General features: G+C 47.6%; 1 long non-coding RNA gene across 7 annotated transcripts in view; it reads right to left on the minus strand.

Moving 5' to 3' along the window:
• Positions 1-2022: 2022 nt before the first annotated feature.
• Positions 2023-20916, minus strand: part of LOC129471868 (uncharacterized) — a 42258-nt gene continuing 23364 nt past the window's right edge. For 2 of the 7 annotated variants that reach the window (XR_010118883.1, XR_008653779.2), the window contains 5 exons: positions 20155-20337; positions 18952-19063; positions 13595-13709; positions 9421-9668; positions 2023-6199 (listed from right to left, as the gene is read on the minus strand). This is a non-coding gene — a long non-coding RNA (uncharacterized lncRNA). Of the gene's footprint in view, positions 9669-13594; positions 13710-18951; positions 19064-20154; positions 20338-20916 lie in introns of all 7 variants that reach the window. The other 5 variants (XR_010118882.1, XR_008653780.2, XR_010118885.1 and 2 more) reach the window with 4 other exon arrangements.

Genomic DNA, 20916 nt, shown 5'->3' on the forward strand with positions numbered 1-20916 from the left:
CGCCCGCCCCGCCACCGTGCCCGGATGACTTTTTGTGTTTTTAGTAGAGACGGGGTTTCACCGTGTTAGCCGTGTCAGGATGGTCTCGATCTCCTGACCTCGTGATCTGCCCGCCTCGGCCTCCCGAAGCACTGGGATTACAGACATGAGCCACCATGCAACCGGGCTCTTTAAATAAGACAACGGGGCATGCAAATAACAGAAAATTGCTACAGCCCCCACTTTGGCAGCTGGTCACCAGGCCCAAGTTAGCAATCACAGCATCCTTCCTCCACCCCCACTTTCCTCTAACCGTGTACAGCACTGTGGCTGACTGGGGTTTTTATAGGTGGGGTGTCCTAAACCTTTACTCCTGTGCAATGCAGCCTCTTCTGGTCTTATGTTTGTTGGACTGTCACATTTCCCCTTCACTGAATGCAGCCTCTTTTGGTCTTATGTTTGTTGGACTGTCACATTTCCCCTTCACTGAATGCAGCCTCTTCTGGTCTTATGTTTGTTGGACTGTCACATTTCCCCTTCACTGAATGCAGCCTCTTCTGGTCTTATGTTTGTTGGACTGTCACATTTCCCCTTCACTGTCAATACTGGAAGGGGGACTGGGGGGACTGAGGCACCTGGTGAATCCCCTCTTCTGTCATTGCCGTCTGCCCTCCCCACATTGTGTAGCAGGAACTTACTTTCCTTCTGGCAATCCTAGCTGATCACCCTGTCAGGTACAGAACAGTTGACCCTCTTCTCTGCCTTTTAGTTAAGCAACATACAGACCTCAAAATGACCAGGGGAGAACACTCTACTTCCAATTCTTTTTTTTTTTTGAGACAAGAATCTTGCTCTGTCACCCAGGCTGGAGTGCAGTGGCACGATCTCGGCTCACTGCAACTTCCGCCTCCTGGGTTCAAGTGATTCTCGTGCCCCAGCCTCCCAAGTAGCTGGGATTACAGGCCTGCACCACCATGCCCGACTAATTTTTGTATTGTTAGTAGGGATGGAGTTTCACCATGTTGGCCAGGCTGGTCTTAAACTCCTGACCTCAAGTGACCCACCCGCCTCGGCCTCCCGAAATGCTGGGATTACAGGCGTGAGCCACCACGCCCAGCCTCTCTACTTCCAATTCTAAAGGAGTCATATCCACATTCCCTGGAGGGAGTGTTCCTCCTTTAAGCATCAAGTTCACCCACTGAACACAAAATTGAGGGGATAGGAAGCCCAAATTCCTCCAGTAGGGAATTGGGAATAGTGGTGAGAAAGGCTACTCCCATATCCATTCCTTGGTCCCTGGGCCTGTGTATTTCAGCTGTCAAAGAGGTAGGACCATATATTAGCCACTGATTTCAAGTGTGTGCTGCCTCCTACCCATCAACAGCTCAGCTGCGGGGTTTGTCTCTCACCTGGCGCCCTAACTCTATTCTGCCCAGTCAGCTTCTTCTGGTTGCAGGGCCTGTTTTAAGACCAGTGTGTTCTGAGCTGGGCGCAGTGTCTCACGCCTGTAATCCCAGCACTTTAGGAGGTCGAGGTGGGCAGATCACTTGAAGTCAGGAGTTCGAGACCAGCCTGGCCAACATGGTGAAACCCTGTTTCTAACAAAAATACAAAAATTAGCCGGGCGTGGTGGCAGGCACCTATAATCCCAGCTACTCAGGAGGCTGAGGCAGGAGAATTGCTGGAACCAGGGAGCAGGAGGTGGCAGTGAGCTGAGATCACGCCACTGCACTCCAGCCTGGGCGACAGAGTGAGATTCCGAAAAAAAAAAAAAAAAAGGAAAGAAAAAAGAGAAGAAAAGAATAAAGAAGGACTGCTCTTTTCATGACAGGGGGTCGGTGTAGTCAATCCGCCAGTGGGTGACTACCTTGCCCCCTTAAGTGAGTCTCACCATTTTTGGTCTCAGGAGTCTTTTACAGTCTTAGATATAACTCACATAAAAAAAAAACCCACTGGGATCCTCAAAGATTCTAAGTTTCTATCAATTTTCCTGAATTAGAAATTAAAATTTTATTAATCAAAAACTAATAAGCCCATCCCACGTTAATATAAATATAAAATTTTTAATGAAAAATAACTTTTTCAAAACAAAAATTGTTAGAATGGCATTTGACATTTTGGCAGATCTCTACAGCTGGCTTAATAGAAGATAGCAACATTCTCAGATCTTCAGCATTTGATCTGTTGTGTACTTGTCATGTAGCCTATGGGAAATTCCACTCTACACTCAATGACAGTGAAGAGGGCAAATAATGTCTTAGTATTCATATGAAAATAGATTTGACCTCACAGAATTCCTGCAAGGGTCTTGGGGACCCCCAGCGAATGGTGCCATGTAGGAAACTCAGCTTGGTCTTTGCTGTTGGACAGCTTGGCACTGAACACCGCCATTGCCGTGTCAGATTTGGTGAGGGAAATGTGTTGAGTCTGTATTAGTTTTCTGTGTTAGTTTTCTGTGGCTGCTGTAACAAATTATCACAAGCTTAGTAGCTTGAAACACTATTTTCTTACAGCTCTAAAAGAAGTCTGAAATGCATTTCCCTGGACTGAAATCAAGGTGTCAGCAAGTCTGCCCTCCTTTCTGGAGGTTCTGAAGAGAATCTTGTCTTGCCATTGCCAGTTTCTAGATGCCCCCTACCATCTTGAAAGCCGGCAACATCTGGTTGGGTGTTTCTCACATCACATCACTTTGCCCGACTCTTCTGGATTTAAAGACTTCTTCCGGCCAGGTGCGGTGGCTCACGCTTGTAATCCCAGCACTTTGGGAGGCCGAGGAGGGCAGATCACCTGAGGTTGGGAGTTTGAGACCAGCCTGACCAACATGGAGAAACCCCGTATCTACTAAAAATACAAAATTATCTGGGCGTGATGGTGCATGCCTGTAATCTCAGCTACTCGGGAGGCTGAGGCAGGAGAATCACTTGAACCTGGGAGGTAGAGGTTGTGGTGAGCTGAGATCGTGCCGTTGCACTCCAGCCTGGGCAACAAGAGCAAAACTCTTGTCTCAAAAAAAAAAAAAAAAATTCTTCCACATTGTGATTACATTAGGCCAACCCAGATAATTCAGGGTAACCTCCACCGCTACCTTTTTTAAGATGGTCTCTCTCTGTTGCCCGAGCTGGAGTGCAGTGGCACAATCATAGCTCACTGCAGCTTCCATCTCCCAGGCTCAAGCGATCCTCCTGGGTCAGCCTCCCAAGTAGCTGGGACTACAGGTGCACACCACCACACCCAGCTAATTTTTTTTTTTTTTTTTAAGTAGTAGAGATGATGAGATCTTCCTGTGTTGTCCAGGCTGGTCTCGGAGCCCTGAGTTCAAGCGATCCTCCTGCCTCGGCCTCCCAAAGTGCTGGGACTACAGATGTGAGCCACCGCACCCAGCCGTAATCACCCTATTTTTAAGGTCAGCTGATTAGCAACCTTATTCCATCTTCTGCCTTAATTCACCCTTTGCAGCTGGGCACAGTGGCTCACACCTGTAATCCCAGCACTTTGGGAGGCTGAGGTGGGTGGATCTCTTGAGGTCAGGAGTTCGAAACCAGCCTGGCCAACATGGGGAAGCCCCATCTCTACTAAAAATACAAAAACTAATCGGGCATGGTGGGTATCTGTAGTACCAAGCTACTCAGGAGGCTGAGGCAGAAGAATCTTGAACCCGGGAAGCAGAGGTTGCAGTGAGCTGAGATCGCACCACTGCACTCCAGCCTGAGTGAGAGAGCAAGACACTGTCTCAGAATAAAAAATCACCCTTTGCCACGTACCATGCAACATATTTAGTTCTGAGGATTAGAACATAGACATTTTTGGAGTGCTGTTACTCTGCCTACCACACCACACGTAGCCAGCCATCCCTGCCACCACAGCATGTATATAGGCCCATTAAGCAAGAACCAGGGTAGCTGGGAATAGAAGTTGCCATCTACAGGACGGGTCACCTTGTCCACCTGATGACTGAGGGCTTCTCTACAATAGATGCCCTCTGAGGGTACTTGCGTGTGTTAAAATTAGCTTCACCACCTATGCCCATTTCAAGCAGCCCATCCATAGTGCTCTCCCTTACACCTGCTCATCACCAATCTCTCAGTCTTGTGATTTTTAAGCCCCCAACCAGCCCCTAACTTGTTAGCCACTGCTCATGAGTCAGTGTGGATCTGCCCCTCAGGTCATCTTTCCTTCCGTGCAAGTGGATAATCCACACAGTCAGAGGTTCTGCCTGCTGGGACAGAACCGTCATCGCTGTCCTGCAGGGACACCCTGAGTGTGGCTATAATGCAGTAGTTGTCTCTTCGTAGTTGTGCTGAGTACTATGCAGACTCATTTAGAAATCAGGTCTGTGCTTTTTCCTCTGTGTTAACTGGTCATAGCAACTTCACCAAGTGTGGGTAGAGAGAAACAGTGAAGCAGTAAGGGTAGGTACCCAGGGAATTTGAACCACCTGCTCATGCAACTTCTTTGTACCTTCTGGACTTGCTCAGACCCGATCTTACATATACTATTCAGTAATAGAATTGCCATTCCTAGTGCTGGCAACTGGTTGACAGAGGGGGAGGAAAGACAAAGAACAGAACACTTCCATGCATGTCCAATCTTACAATCAGGTGGATCAGATCACATCTACTTCTGGTGGTGTGGGTCACTTGGTGTCCCACAGTCAGGCATTCCACCTTCACCGTGTCCAGTTGTGAACCAGGAGCTGTTTTTTTATTTTTTTGAGACAGAGTCTCACTCTGTCACCCAGGCTGGAGTGCAATGGCGTGATCTTGGCTCACTGCAACCTCCGCCACCTGGGTTCAAGCGATTCTCCCGCCTCAACCTCCCGAGTAGCTGGGACCACAGGCACCCACCATCATGCCCGGCTAATTTTTGTATTTTTAGTAGAGACGGGGTTTCACCATGTTGGCCAGGTTGGTCTTGAACTGCTGATCTCAGGTGATCTACCCACCTCGACTTCTAAAGTGCTGGGATTTCAGGTGTGAGCCACTGCATCTGGCCAGGAACTGTTTTTTGTTTTGTTTTGAGAGAGTCTCGCTCTGTCACCCAGGCTGGAGTGCAGTGGCACTATCTTGGCTCACTGCAAGCTCCACCTCCCGGGTTCACGCCATTCTCCTGCCTCAGCCTCCCAAGTAGCCGGGACTACAGGTGCCCGCCACCACGCCTGGCTAATTTTTTGTATTTTTAGTAGAGACAGGGTTTCATCATGTTAACCAAGATGGTCTTGATCTCCTGACCTTGTGATCCGCCCACCTTGGCCTCTCAAAGTGCTGGGATTACAGGCATAAGCCACCATGCCCGGCCTAATCTTATATTTTGTCTTCCTTAATCTACCACCCTTGGATGCAACCCAGACTCCTGCCAATACAAATTGTCAAGATTCTGCAACTCCTTTAATGTATAAACTATCTCCTCCTGGGATACACCTTGTCCTTTTCTTGGCTGGGCTCTGTGGGGATATAATTCTCATTATAGGCCTGGAGGAAACAAGAGGTGATGGGAGTGTATCCTGGGGTGCATCTTCCCTGGTGAGGCAGCCGCCTCAAGTGAAGTCACTGAAAGAGTTCTGTGCTGGGAAAGACCAGTTTTCTCAGACTGAAGACAAGGGGTGCTGCCTTTACCAACAGGAAAGATTCAGGAGGTGCTGGTGTTCAAAGTTCTATCCAAATGTCCCCATCTTGGGATCTGTTCCTTCTTAACCCGTGCCCTTCCCTTAGCAGAAGAGACTGAGCAAGGTTGTGCATTTAATTGGCTCTGCAACTCTGTGATCCTCACAGTCAGAGCCTGAGCTTGGTTCTCAGCCACATCTGCCCTGTGGCTGGCAGAGATCAAAGATACTTTCAGAGCCACCCTGGGGCCTTTCGGAATCTCCAGCCTTGCACTGAGTCGGGAATTCAAGGTTTTCAATCTGTTCCTTTGTGTGTGTTTCTAGGGCAGTCAAATGTACAGTCAGAAGCCCATGCCACAGTCTTTGTCACTATTTGTTAGTCATTATTGTCATCATATTGACTAAATGCCATAGCCACTTGATCTCCCAACATCAAGCCACCACTGGTCATAAGTAACTGTGATGCCACTGCGTGCCATAGATGACCATTGTCCATTACCCCATGTCGAGGAGGTTATTCACGCACTAATCAAGAAGCGTGAGCAACCCAACCCCAGCATCCCTTCCAAGGATCTGTCTCCCAGAGCTATTCTGGTACCAATTATTGCAGCAATCAGGGCCCTGGGTGGAAACAGATGGCACATTCAAAGGGGTATTGTGGGTTTGATGAAGGGACTCTTACAAAGTGCTGGGCAGAGTTAAAGGAACCAAGAAAGGCTGGTGAAGCCTGCAGGGTCTGCAGCAGCAGGAAGCTCTTACCAGCCGGAGAGCAGGGAAGGTCCTGGAATCTGGTGAGAGCTGGAGCCTGGGGAGAGGTCAGCCTCTAGGCCCAGCACAGAATGGAGAAAGGTGAAGAGGGCACCTGGACTGGCAGGAGGAACATATGACCCGACACCCATTTTACAGATAAGAAGACTGGGCCGGGTGCAGTGACTCTCACCTGCAATCCCAGCACTTTGGGAGGCCGAAGCAGGCAGATCACTTGAGGTCAGGAGTTCAAGACCAGCTTGGCCAACATGGTGAAACCTGTCTTTACTAAAAATACAAAAACTAGCTGGGCGCATGCCTGTAATCCCAGCTACTCAAGAGGCTGAGGCAAGAGAATTGCTTGAACCCAGGAGGTGGAGGTTGCGGTGAGCCAACGTCGTGCCACTGCACTCCAGTCTGGGTGACAAGAGTGAGACTCTGTCTCAAAGAAAACTGAGGCTCAGCTGCCCCATGCAATTTGACAGATAGGTCCAGAGCACCTGCTGTGTGTGTGTGTGTGTGGTGGGGCAGGGGGTGGTGTGAGTGTGTGGTGTGAGGTATGCATGTGTTGTGTGGTGTGTGGTTATGTGTGAGGTGTGTGTGTGGTGGGTGTTGTGTATGGTGTGTGTGTGGTCTGGTATTATGTGGGTGTGTGGTGTGGGTGCAGTGCATGTGTGTGGTGTGTGTGGGATATGCGGTGTCTCTGTATGATGTGTGCGTTGTGCAGGGTGTGTATGGGGTGTGTGGTGTCTGTGTGGTACGTGGGGTGTGTGGTGTGTGTGTCATCTTTGTGTGTGGTGTGTGGGGGTGGTGTGTGAGGTGTATGTGGTGTGTGATGTGTGTGTGTGGCATGTGGGTGTGTGTGGTATGTGGTGTGTGATGTGTCAGGCGTGTGGTGTGTGTGCGATGTGTGCATGGGGTTGGTGTATATAGTGTGTGTTGCGGGTGTGGCGTTTCGTGTATATGGTGTGTGTGTTGTGTGTGGTATGAGCTGTATGGTGTGTGGTGTGTGCTGCATGTGTGGTGTTTGGTGTGTATGATGTGTATGTGGTGTGGCATGTGGGGCGTGTGGTGTGTGTGGTGTGTATGTTGTGTGCGTGGGGGTGTGTGATATGTGTGGTGTGTATGGTGTGCGTGTTGTGTGTGTAGGGTGTGTGGTGTGTGTGCTGTGTGTGGGGCGTGTGTGTGTGTGGTGTGTATGGTTTCTGTGTTGCCTGTGTGGTGGTTGTGCTATGTGGGGTATGTAGTATGTCTCGTGTATGTGGTGTGTGTGGTGTATGTGTGGTGTCTGTGGTGTTTGGTGTGTATGGTATGTGGGGTGTGCGGTGTCAGTGTGTAGTGTGTGTGTCATGGGGTGTGTGATGTGATGTGTGTGGTGTGGCAGGTGTGTGTGGTGTGGCATGTGTGAGGTGTGTGGTGTATGGTGTGTGTTGTGGTTGGCAGAATTCTAAGATGGCCTCCAAGATTCCTGCCTCTTATTGTACAAGACATGTATAATCCCCTCCCCTTGAGGGTATACAGGCAGAAGCTGTATGGTGGGATATTGCTGTGATTTAGGTTACATTATATAGCAAAGGTGAATATTGCAAATATAATTAAGGCCCCTAATCAGTTGACTTTGAATTAATCAGAAGAAACTCATCTTGGTGGGCCTGATCTAATCAGGTGAGCCCTTTACAGAGCACTTTACTGCTGGCCTTGAAGGAGCAAACTGTCCTCTTGTGAAGGGGGTCACACGTCAGTGAGCAACTGGTGGCCTCTAGGAGCTACGAATGGCCCCCTGTTGGCAGCCAGCAAGAAAGTGGAAACCTCAGTCCTCCAATTGCAGGAAACTGAATTCTGCAACAACCAATAAGCTTGGAAGATGACCCTGAGCCCCAGCTGGGGTCACAGTCTGGGCCAGTTCCTTGATTTGAGCCTGGTGAGATGCTAAGCAGAGGACTCAAAACATGCTGGGCTTCTGACCCACAGAAACTGACACGATAAATGTGTTTTTTGTTTGTTTTGACAGAGTCTCGCTCTGTCACCCAGGCTGGAGTGCAATAGCACAATCTCGGCTCACTGCAACTTCCACCTCCTGGGTTCAAGAGATTCTCCTGCCTCAGCCTCCCAAGTAGCTGGGATTACAGGCGCGCGCCACCACACCTGGCTAATTTTTTATATTTTTAGTAGAGACAGAGTTTCGCCATGTTGACCAGGGTGGTCTCGAACTCCTGACCTCAGGTGATCCACCCACCTCATCCTCCCAAAGTGCTGAGATTATAGGCATGAGCCACCACGCCTGGCAAATGTGTGTTCTTTTAAGCCACTAAGTTTGTGGTAATGTATTACACAGCAATAGAAAACTAATACAGCCATTAGTTTACTTTTGTTTTGTTTGTGTGTGTGTTGGGGGTGGAGAGTGGATATTAGAAATGTTTTTAAAGTGGTGGGAAATGACCCAGTAGAGAAAGAAACACTTTGATAAAGTAAAAGAGGTAGAGATTCAGAATCAAGACATTCTTGAGGCCAGGCACAGTGGCTCACATCTGTAATCCCAGCACTTTGGGAGGCGGAGGCAGGAGGAGCTCTCGAGCCCAGGAGTTCAAGACAAGCCTGGGCAACATAGAGAGACTGTGTCTCTACAAAAAACAAAAGACAAAAAACATAGCTAGGCGTGGGTGGTGGCCCATGCCTGTGGCCCCAGCTACTCAGGAGGCTGAGGTGGGTGGATCACTTGGCCCAGGAGATTGAGGCATGATTGCACCACTGCACTCCAGTCTTGGTGACAGAGCGAGATCTTGTCTTAAAAAGAAGGAGAAGGACGAAAAGAAGGAGAAGAAAGAAGAAGGGGAAGAAGAAGGAGGAGAAGAAGAAGAAAAAAGAGAAAAAAAAAAAAAAGACACCCTTGAGAAAAGTAGGGACAACATCTCCAAGGTAGGAAGAAGCAGGTGGGTTTGCAGATTTTGTGGAGGAAAGATGAAAAGGTGTCTGTGTGATTGAAGGCATTAATTCTCTCAATAAATAATGAGGCAAGGTTACCAAATCAAATGAGAATGAATCTAGAAAGGGAAATAGGAAATTTGAAGAAAGAGAAAAAGAAGTGAAATACTTACCTTGAGAAAGTGGAGAAGAAACTGTTCGTATTAGAAAAACAGTAGAGTTTTCCGTGTCGAGGCCCTTCGATGTTTGAGAATAGTGGCACTGCTCAGCTCAGCTGTACGAATGTGTCGGTGATCTTCAGATACTTGAGTGCAGGCACCAAGACAGATGGGTTTTGCCGGGCAAATAAGATGAAGTCAAAGAGGGGTTACGGAGTTCCAGGTATTCGCAAAGAGATGGTGATAATGACAAACCATAGACCCTAGAAGAGACCCAAAGAGAGGTTAAGACTGGAGGAAGCTGAGAACTAGGATTAATGTACTGGACATATGCCTGGACGGGAGCATTATTAAATGGATCTCTGTTAGTTGGGGATGAGGCTAAGGTGCTGTCACAAAGATGTCCCCAAATACAGCAGCTTCGCATAAGTTAGTTTTTTTCTCATGTAACGATCCTGAGATAAGTGGTCCAGGTTGTTGGGGCCACTGTGTGCCCTGCAGTCATTCAGTGCCAGGTTCCTTCCATCTCATTGCTCCTCTGACATCCCCTAAGGTGTCCTCCTAATTTTCATGGTCAAACCATGGTCCATGTTTAACCCACGGGAAGGAAATGAGCATGAAGGAGAAGGCACCTAAATTCTAAAGCCTGTACTGGGAGGTGACACACATCAATTCTGCTCACATCCATTGCCAATAACTTATCACGTAGCCCCACCCAGCTGCAGAGAGGCTGGGAACTGTAGTCTCTAGGTGGGCAGCTAAGTAACTACTGTTTATACAAAAGAGAGAATAGATTTTGGTGGACACCCAGCAGTCTTTGCCATAAAGGGTATTTTAGCAAACGAGCATGATAATTGTAATATGTTATCTCGTAAATTTATTTAATAATTCCCCTGTTTTGAACACATTTGCCTATTATAACATTTTACCTATTATAACTAGTTTGCCAATTGACATCTCAGTACATAAGCTTTAGGGAGTAGTTTCTGGTAAACATCTTCCTAAAAACATCTTCCTGAAAAGCAATGACCAGCTAATAATGAAATCACCAGACAAATCTAAGTGAAATGAGAGTTAAGCCTGTTTTTCCTGAGATCATTTGCTAGCCAGGTATACAGGGGCTTCAGGTTGGGTGGTCTCACAAAGTCCAGAACTTAACCAAGAAAGAGAATCTGATATGAGACCCCAAAGTGTCATACTCTCAGGGTAAGGGTGAGCCTGAATAAACCAATCCCCCCCGCCAGGGGACTGCAAGGAAATATGCCCTGGTGCCACAAAATGCAGGAAGAAGACAATCAGATATCTGAGAAGTTGCATCCTGACACTATCCGTTATGCAGAATCACACATGAAACTCACATCACCTCCCATGCTCTATACATCTTCAAACTGTGAATTCAGATTAAAATGACCCTGGGCTTGTAATGCCCCTAGCACCTGATAGAAGCAAATGCAACTGCTCTCTGAAGGAATGCACCATCATCCTCAGCCTCAAGATTTCAATAAATTATGTTTTTTAAAAATGCGAACTGGGCTTTTAAGAGACAGGGTCGGGGCTGGGCGCGGTGGCTCACGCCTGTAATCCCAGCACTTTGGGAGGCTGAGGCAGGCAAATCATGAGGTCAGGAGATCGAGACCAGTCTGGCCAACATGGTGAAACTTCATCTCTACTAAAAATATAAAAACTAGCTGGGCGTCGTGGCGCATAGTCTGTAATCCCAGCTACTCAGGAGGCTGAGGCAGGAGAATCACTTGAACCAGGGAGTCGGAGGGTGCAGTGAGCTGAGATCGCACCACTGCACTCCAGCCTGGTGACAGAGCAAGACTCCATCTCAATAAAAAAGAGAAAAAGACAAATCCACGAATAGAAAAATAGATAAATTGGCACACCTGTAATTCCCAGCAGTTTGGGAGGCTGAGGCCTACTGATCACTTGAACCCGGGAGTTCGAGACCAGCCTAGGCAAAATGGTGAGACCCCCATCTCTACAAAATATACAAAGATTAGCCAGGTGTGATGGCATGAGCCTATAGTTCCAGCTACTCAGGAGGCTGAGGTGGGAGGATGGCTTGAGTCTGGGAGGTCAAGGCTGCAGTGAGCCGAGATCACGCCACTGCACTCCAACCTGGGCGACAGAGCAAGATTCTGTCTCAATTTTAAAAAAAAGAAAAATAAATACATATAATAGACATGTGACAGAAAAAGAAAATTCAAATGGCTAATAAATATATGGAAAAGTGCTTCACTCCATAAATAATCAGGGAAATGCAAAAACTGTAACGAAATGCCATGATACACGTGCCAGATAGGAAAATTCAAAAGCCTGGCAATGTCAAATAGTGGCAAGGACGTGGTGCAGCATAGCCTCTCATATGCTGCTGGCGTATATCAGCATAACGACCGCCCAGGAGACTTTGGCATTTTCCAGTAAAGTGGTATAAATACTCATGCCCTAAGACTCAGAAACAGGACAGGAAAAATCCCCTAAGAAGTGTATGCACTATGTACCAGAAAACATGTCCACAAATGTTCAGAGTAGAATTGTTCATGTACACTCAAAGTGAAATAATTCAAATGCCTGTCAATAGTAAAGTGGTCTCAGCACTTTGGGAGGCCAAGGTGAGCAGATCACTTGAGCCTAGGAGTTCGAGACCAGCCTAGGCAATATGGCAAGACCCCTGTTTCTACAAAAAATACAAAAATTAGCCAGGCATAGTGGCACATGCCTGTAGTCCTGGCTACCCGGGAGGCTAAGTCGAGAGGATCACTTGAGCCCTGGAGGTTGAGGCTGCAATGAGCCAAGATCACATCCAGCCTGGGCAACAGAGTAAGACTGTCTCCACAAAAAAAAAGAAAAAAAAAAATACATACATATATATATACAGTAAAGTGGATAATTTTTATAATCATACTATGGAATATTAAACAGCAATGAAAACAAACAAACTAGAACTTCACAATAACATATATTGATGTTGTGAATCCAATAGTGAGCAAAAGAAGCAAAACACAGGAGATCTACAGAGAATGATTCCATTTACATAAAGTCCAAGAACAGAAAAATCTAAATTATATTGTATAGGGATGGATAAACTATAAAGAACCATAAAACTATACTGGCAGACAGAGATTATCATAAAAATACAAGGATGATTACCCTTAAGAGGAAAGGAGGGATGTGATTGAAAAGGGGCATGTGGGGATTCCTGTGGTGCTGGAATTTATTTCTTGAGTCGGGTGGTGAATACACAGATGTTTATTTTATAATTACACATTATATTATGCAATTCTAATTTATGTACCTTTCTATTCGTGAGCTATATTTTATAGTTAAGCTTTTAAACAGAAAGAAGTTATTATGAATAGCTTTATGCTAATATATTTAAAGATTCAGGCAAAATAGGCCAGATGCAGTGGCTCACGCTTGTAATCTCAACACTTTGGGAGGCTGAGGTGGGTGGATCACTTGAGGTCAGGAGCTTGAGACCAGCCTGGCCAACATGGTGAAACCCTGTCTCTACTAAAAATACAAAAATTAGCCAGGCATGGTGGTGGGCACCTGTAATCCCACCTATTGGGGAGGCTGAGGCAGGAGAATCACTTGAACCAGGGAAGTGGAGGTTGCAGCGAGCCGAGATTGCACCACTGCACTCCAGCCTGGGCAACAGAGCTAAACTCTATCTCAAAAATAAATAAATAAATAAATAGGCAAAATGAACAAATTTCTAGAAAACTATTACTCTCCAAAAACTGAATCAAACAGAAATAAAATACCTGAATAGTTTCTATTACTAGTTGCACTAGTTAGCTATTGCTGTGTAACAAATTACCACAAACTCAGCTGCTTAAAAACACACATTTGCAGCCAGGCACAGCGGCTCATGCCTGTAATCCCAGCACTTTAGGAGGCCAAGGCGGGCAGATCATGAGGTCAGGAGATCGAGACCATCCTGGCTAACACAGTGAAACCCTATCTCTACTAAAAATACAAAAAATTAGCCAGGCGTGGTGGCGGGTGCCTGTAGTCCCAATTACTTGGGAGGCTGAGGCAGGAGAATCGCTTGAATCTAGGAGGAGGAGGTTGCAGTGAGCCAAGATCACACCACTATAGTCCAGTCTGGGTGACAGAGTGAGACTCCATCTCAAAAAAACAAAAACAAAAAAAAGGCACACATTTACACATTTACTACCTGATGGTTTCTGTGGGTTAGGAGTCCTGGCATGGCTTAGCTGGGTGCTCTGTGTCAAAGTCTCTCACAGGGTTGCAGTTGTTGGCCAGGGCTGAGGTATCATCTGCAGACTCAACTGGGGAAAGACCCATGTCCAAGTTCACACAGTTGTTGGCAGCATCCAGTTATTAAAGGGTTGTTGCACCATGGGCCTCAGTTCCTAGCTGGCTATTGGCCAGAGGACACCCTCTGTTTCTTGCTGGATGGACCTCTCCAATACAGCCACTTGCTTCATCAAAGTGTGCAATCAGAGAGGCAATAGAAGCCTGGGCAACACAGTGGGACCCCATTTCTACAAGATTTTTTTTTTTTTTTTTTTTGAGACGGAGCCTCGCTCTGTTGCCCAGGCTGGAGTGCAGTGGCGCAATCTTGGCTCACTGCAAGCTCCGCCTCCTGGGTTCCCGCCATTCTCCTGTCTCAGCCTCCTGAGTAGCTGGGACTACAGGCACCCGCCACCACGCCCAGCTAATTTTTTTGTATTTTTAGTAGAGACAGGGTTTCACCATGTTAGCCAGGATGGTCTCGATCTCCTGACCTCATGATCTGCCCGTCTCGGCCTCCCAAAGTGCTGGGATTACAGGCGTGAGCTGCTGCGCCTGGCCACAACATTTTTTTTTTAATTAGCTGGGCATGGTGGCTTGTGCCTGTAGTCCCACTCCACTCCAGCCTGAACAACAGAGGCGCTGTCAAAAAAAAAAAAAGGCAATAGGGAGAGGCTGCTAGCAAGACAAAAGTTACCATCTTATGTAATCTAATCATGGAAGTGACATTGCATTACCTTTGCCATATTCTATTGGTTAGAAACAAATCACTTATCCCGCTGGGCGAGGTGGCTCATGCCTGTAATCCCAGCACTTTGGGAGGCTGAGGCAGGCAGATCACGTGAGGTCAGGAGTTCGAGACCAGCCTGCCCAACATGGCGAAACCCTGTCTCCACTAAAAATACAAAAAATTAGCCGTGCGTGGTGGTGGGCGCCTGTAATCCCAGCTACTTGGGAGGCTGAGGCAAGAGAATCGCTTGAACCCAGGAGGCAGAGGTTGCAGTGAGCTGAGATCAAGCCACTGCACTCCAGCCTGGGCAATAAGAGGGAAACTGTCTCAAAAAAAAAAAAAAAGAAAAGAAAAGAAAAAAAAGAAAAGAAAAGAAAGAGAAAGAAAAAGAAACAAACCATTCATCCCACCCACACTCAAGGGCAGGGGATTATACAAAGGGTTGATAACAAGAGGCAGCGATCACTGGGGGTCATGGAGTCTGCCCACCTTGTGAGTAAAGGAATTGAATCAGTAGTCAAATATCTTCCCGTAAAGAAAACTCCACCCATGCCTGCTCAGTTCTGCCAAGTGTTAAAGTAACAATTCTGATCTTACATAAATCTTTGTCCTCATTTCCAATTATTCCCTTAGAATGGGGAAATTAATGAGGCAAAGCTCTTGACAAATGCTGCTGATTTCTTTTCCAGGAATGTTGTACTAATTTACACTCCTACTATGTTCTATACCTAATCTTTCCAAAATTTTGTTATGAAAATTTTCAAACATAAGGAAAAATGGAGATAACTGTACAGTAAATGCACATATACTCACCACCTAGATTCTATAGTTGCTAATATTTTGCTCTATTTGCTTTATCATAGAGCTATCCCTCTATTGATTCATCAACACATTTTTTTTAGTTATTTTCCAGAGATAGGTTTTGCCCCTTCTAGAACTTCATGCAATAAGTGCTCTTTCGTGTCTGCCTTTTTTTTGTTATTGTTGTTTTTTTTTTCTTTTTTTTGAGACGGAGTCTTGCTCTGTCACCCAGGCTGGAGTGTAGTGGCGCGATCTCGGCTCACTGTAACCTCCGCCTCCCAGGTTCAAGCGATTCTCCCTGCCTCAGCCTCCCAAGTAGCTGGAATTACAGGTGTGATCCACAGTGCCTGGCCCTGCCTTCTTTCACTCAGCCCAATGTTTTTGAGACTCATCCACACTGCTGTCTGTATAGCAGTCCCTTCTGTTTTGTTGATGAGTGGTAATCTATTGTTTGAGTACAAAATTATTATTTTGATGAACACTTGGGCTGTTTCCAATTTTGGACTGTAACAAAGCGGCTATGAACCTTGTACGAATTTTTTTGTGGATATATATTTTCATTTCATTTCATTGCAGGTAAATACCTGCAAGTGGAATTACTGGTCATGGGGTACACGAATATTTAGTTTTATAAGAAACTGCCATTGGGAGGCTGAGGCAGGAGAATCACTTGAGCTCAGAAGTATTAAGTACAGCCTTAGCAACATAGCAAGACCCCATTTCTAAAAGAGAAAGAAAGAAAGAAGGAAGGGGAAGGGGAAGAAGGGAATGGGAAGGGAGGGGAGAAAAGAGGAGGGAAAAAAAGGGAAGGAAGGAAAGAAGGAAGGAAAACTTTTCCTCTTGTCAACAATATATGAGTTTCAGTTGATCCTTGTCTTGGACACACTTGGTGTTGACAGTCTTCATTTTTAGCCATTCTGATGGGTCATTTTATTCCATAGCATCTCATTGGGGTTTTAATTTGCGTTTCCTTGATGGCTAATGATATTGAACATTTTGTCTTATATGTATTGGTTATGCACATATCTTTGTCAAATGTTTGTTCAAATCTTTCACCCATTTTAAAATTGGGTGTTTGGCTTTTTATTATTGAGTTTTAGAAATTATTTATATTCTGGCCAGTCGCAGTGGCTCATGCCTGTAATGCCAGCACTTTGGGAAGCCGAGGTGGGCAGATCACCTGAGGTTGGGAGTTCGAGACCATCCTGGCTAACACGATGAAACCCCGTCTCTACTAAAAATACAAAAAATTAGCAGGGCGTGTTGGCGGGCGCCTGTAGTCCCAGCTACTCGGGAGGCTGAGGCAGGAGAATGGCGTGAACCCCGGGAGGCGGAGCTTGCAGTGAGCCGAGATCGCGCCACTGCACTCCAGCCTGGGGGACAGAGCAAGACTCCGTCTCAAAAAAAAAAAAAAAAAAAAAAAAAAAAAAAAAAAAAAAAAAAAAATATATATATATATATATATATATATATATATAAATTAGCCGGGCATGGTGGCGCGTGCCTGTAATCCCAGCTACTCGAATGCTAAGGCAGGAGAATCACCTGAACTGGGAGGCAGAGGTTGCAGTGAGCCGAGATCACGCCACTGCACAGCCTGGGTCACAGAGCGAGACTCTGACTCAAACAGTAATAACAATAATAATTAGATGGTGTTTTTCTTTCTTTATAGGGGAGGAAACTAAGGCCATAGAAAGGCTAAGTAACTTGCACTTGGGCACACACATGCACAGCCATGTGCACACACACAATCCTAGTAAGTGATTGTGCTGGAAGCTGGAACAGGAATCCAGGCAGTAGGCTACAGACGCAGGCTCTGACACCGCTCGGTGCCACTTCTGAAAGGGGCAGTGGGGCATCCTCCTCAAGGTAGTAGGGTTCTCTGGAAAGAAGGAACCACACCAAACTATTCTCTAGGGCCAGTGGCCCTGTCCTTTCCTACAGAAAGAGAGAGCCAGGCCCCTGGGGCTGGAGAAGGAGGAAAGAAAGGCTGGAAGGACTTGCGGTCATGGGTGACTCCAGGAGGGGCTGGACGAGTCTGGCCAGGCTCCCTCTGACTGCTCCAGGCCAGCCCCCAAGTCCCTCCACAGGCCCCATGAAGGTGCTTCCCATCCTGTTGGTACTGAGGGCAGTATTACTCTCCAGCTCTACCTATTTTAAGTTCCTTTTGCTTTTAGCCAGCACGGGCACTGCAGCTAGAGGATTCATTCATGACACAAACTGTTATTCAGGAAGAACCTGAACCCTTGTGTGTTTGCCCATCTAGGGTGAGGTTTCTCCATTGATTTCACCACTGGGCATGGGGGAACCAGGAGGCATCTCAGATGATTCAACCCCACCCTGGGCTCTTCAGATCCTCCCTATCTCTGCTCAACAGCAGGTTCTACTTCCCTTTGAGACTCAGGGTCAACACCATAATGACTCTTATTTTATCATCTGTTTTCTCAGTGGCGGTGACAGTCTCAGCTTCCACTTCAGAGGAATCATTTTTTAACCTCCTGATGGACCCAGTCCTCCCCTGAGGACCAAAAATGTGCCACTCCCTGCGCTGGCTCCCAGACCCATGGACGTTGACTCCAGGAGAAATAGCATCATGTGTTTTTGTGAGACAAAGTCTTGTTCTGTCGCCCAGGTTGGAGTGCAGTGGTGTGATCACAGCTAACTGCAGCCTCGAACTTAGAGGCTAGGGTGATCCACCCACCTCAGCTGCCCAAGTACCTGAGACTACAGGTGTGTGCCACTATACCTGGCTAAATTTTTTTTTTTTTTTTTAAAGACGGGGTCTCACTACATTGCCCAGCCTGGTCTTAAACTCCTGTGCTCAAGCAATCCTCCCGCCTTGGCCTCGCAAAGTGCTGGGATTTCAGTCGCAGAGTCACCACACCCGGCTGCATCACATGTTGTTACTGGCACAGAACATATGCCCCCTCCTGTAGATCTGCAGGCTTCCAAGGTGGTGTGACTTGGCTGCCAGGGCAGTTCACCATGCAGAGACCACCTAACTCAGGGTCATGGGTATAAGGAAAGTCCAATGAGCCCCACAGGGACCGGCCCACTGTTTTTTTTTTGTTGTTGTTGGTTTGTTTTTTTGTTTTTAAGACAGAGTCTCACTCTGTTGCCCAGGCTGGAGTGCAGTGGCTTGATCTCGGCTCACTCCAGCCTCCACCTCCCAGGTTCAAGCGATTCTCCTGCCTCAGCCTCCTGAGTAGCTGGGACTACAGGCACCTGCCACCATGCCCAGCTAATTTTTATATTTTTAGTAGAGATGGGGTTTCACCATGTTGGCCAGGCTGGTCTTGAACCTCGGACCTCAGGTGATCCACCTGCCTCAGCCTCCCAAAGTGCTGGGATTACAGGCATGAGCCACTGTGCCTGGCCCAGCCCACTGTTTCACACCTCTGCAGCCTTCACAGAAGCATGAGCTTCTCGGCAGGAGGCAATGCTCTGTAGGACACCCAACCGGTGGCCTTCAGTGAGACCCTGATTGGAGGTGCAGAGGCAGGATGGAAATGCAAGTCCAGCTCAACAACAAGGATCCATCGAAGGAGGACAAATTGCTGTCTTCCATGAAGGAAAATGTTTGTGTAATCAGGCAGTCACCTGAGCTGGCTCAGGTGTGGCCACTCAGAGGTGATGGCAACCAGGTTGGCTTTGGTGAGGGAAGCTCGTACTGGAGAAGCTGGGCAAAACCTCCATGCCTGCCTCCATGCCTGCCCCCGTGCCTGCCCCCGTGCCTGCCCCCATACCTGCGTCCATGGCCACTTTGTTCGTGGTCCCATTGATCCGTTTCTTGACCAGCCGCGGCTTATGGGAGACTCACAGAACCCAGGACATCACCACGTAACAGTGTGTTCTCCTCTTGGGAAGCAGATGGAATTAACAAACGGTAACTATTAAGCAAGTTACACCAGGAGATAAATTATATATATTGCAACAAGGGGAAAGAAAACATGTGATGTTCGCAAAATTCTTAAGGGAATTTATCCTTGTCCTGGAAAAAAAAAAAGCTGGCTTGCTGGTCAACATTTCTATTCGAAAATTAAGGCTCATTGTGCTTCAAGTAAGGTAAGGAAGTCTGGGATGTCACCCTGGATGCCACCTCAAATGAGGTAGAGTCACAAACTAGTGGTGACCAGTTCTGTCCCCAGGGAATAATGATCAGATGTTGATTGGCATTATTACAGCAGGATAATGGACCAGGAAAAACCCTGTAAATGGTCTGTATCTCTTTTTATTTTTTATTCTTTATTTATTTATTTATTTTTTGAGAGAGTCTTGCTCTGTCACCCAGGCTGGAGTGCAATGGCACAATCTCGGCTCACTGCAACCTCTGCCTCCCGAGTTCAAGCGATTCTCCTGCTTCCACCTCCTGAGTAGCTGGGATTACAGGCGTGCATTACCACGCTCGGCTAATTTTTGTATTTTTAGCAGACATGGGGTTTTGCCATGTTAGCCAGGCTGGTCTCAAACTCCTGACCTCAGGTGATCCACCTGCCTTGGCCTCCCAAAGTGCTGGGATTACAGATGTGAGCCACCGCGCCCAGCCTGTATCTCTTATTCTAAAACTTAAGTCTCATTGCAATTGGAAGTATCAAAGGTAAGGCTACATGTGGTTGGGACATCTTCTTGAATTTTGTCCAGGTCCTAATAATAGAGAAAGGGAAGATGGTGACACCCACAGGTGTCACCTGTTAAAAGCCTCTTTTGAGGGGGAGGGCTTTGGTAAACAGTCACTCTGGTCAAGCATTCTCTTGTAATCTGGGCCGTTTCTGAGAGTCCTACCACATAGTTGCTCACCCAGTGCCTGTGTTTCACCAACTTCCCCATCACGCCCTCCCAAGACTGGCCCACCCGGCAAGACCACCAGCCACTGCACCGGCTGAAGTAGAGCCAGACCTCGGGCCACCTTTCCTTTCACACAAAGTGCAACTCTTCATACAGGACCTCACCTGCCTGTCAGTGCTTCTGCCCAGGAGCTCCAGTCTTCACCAGTCTTTCTGCTTGCATCTACCCTGGACTACTGCAGGCACGGGAAGGGCCTCTCCTCCCTCTTGCTGGTGGAGACAGGCAGCAGTGCCTCCGCAACTCATTTCAGGCTGGGGCTGGCTGCTGCGGAACCATCTGTTCCCAGGCTGTGGAGAGAGCTCAGAGTCGTCTGAGGAATGACCTCGAAGGCTCATCCTGGGTTGCCTGGCAACCAGCAAGCTGGGACCAGTGGCTCCCTGTCCCTGCAGGAGGGGCAGTGCCTGAACTCAGCTTCCCACGGAGGGAGATGGGAGCCGAGGGGTGGAGGCCTCCGTACAGGCCCGCACTCTGCCACACAGCTGGCACGAGCTCAAAATATTCATGCCCCACCCCACTGCCCAAGGTCATTCTCACACCCGGCCATGACAAGGGAGAACGTAGAGGGGCTTGCATCCCTGTGCTCCCTGATGCCTCCAGCCTCACACTGGACGCCACGTGCCTGTCACTTCTGCCCAGGAGATCCAGTCTTCACCAATCTTTCTGCTGGCATCCACCCAGGCTCTCTGCCTGGCTCAGGCTCGAGTGTTCAGTTGGTCTTAGGGACCTGTACCCAAGGTATGGGCGGAGGCAGGGGCTTTGGGAAGCTGGAGAAGGGACTCTGGGGAAGGAGCCGCCTGCTGAGAGGCTCAGCTGGGCTTCAGGACACGCCTGCACTCAGCCCTCACCCACGTGTGCTTTCTTCCTTT

This window comes from Symphalangus syndactylus, chromosome 22 (assembly GCF_028878055.3).
Source record: "Symphalangus syndactylus isolate Jambi chromosome 22, NHGRI_mSymSyn1-v2.1_pri, whole genome shotgun sequence".
NCBI lineage: Eukaryota > Metazoa > Chordata > Mammalia > Primates > Hylobatidae > Symphalangus > Symphalangus syndactylus.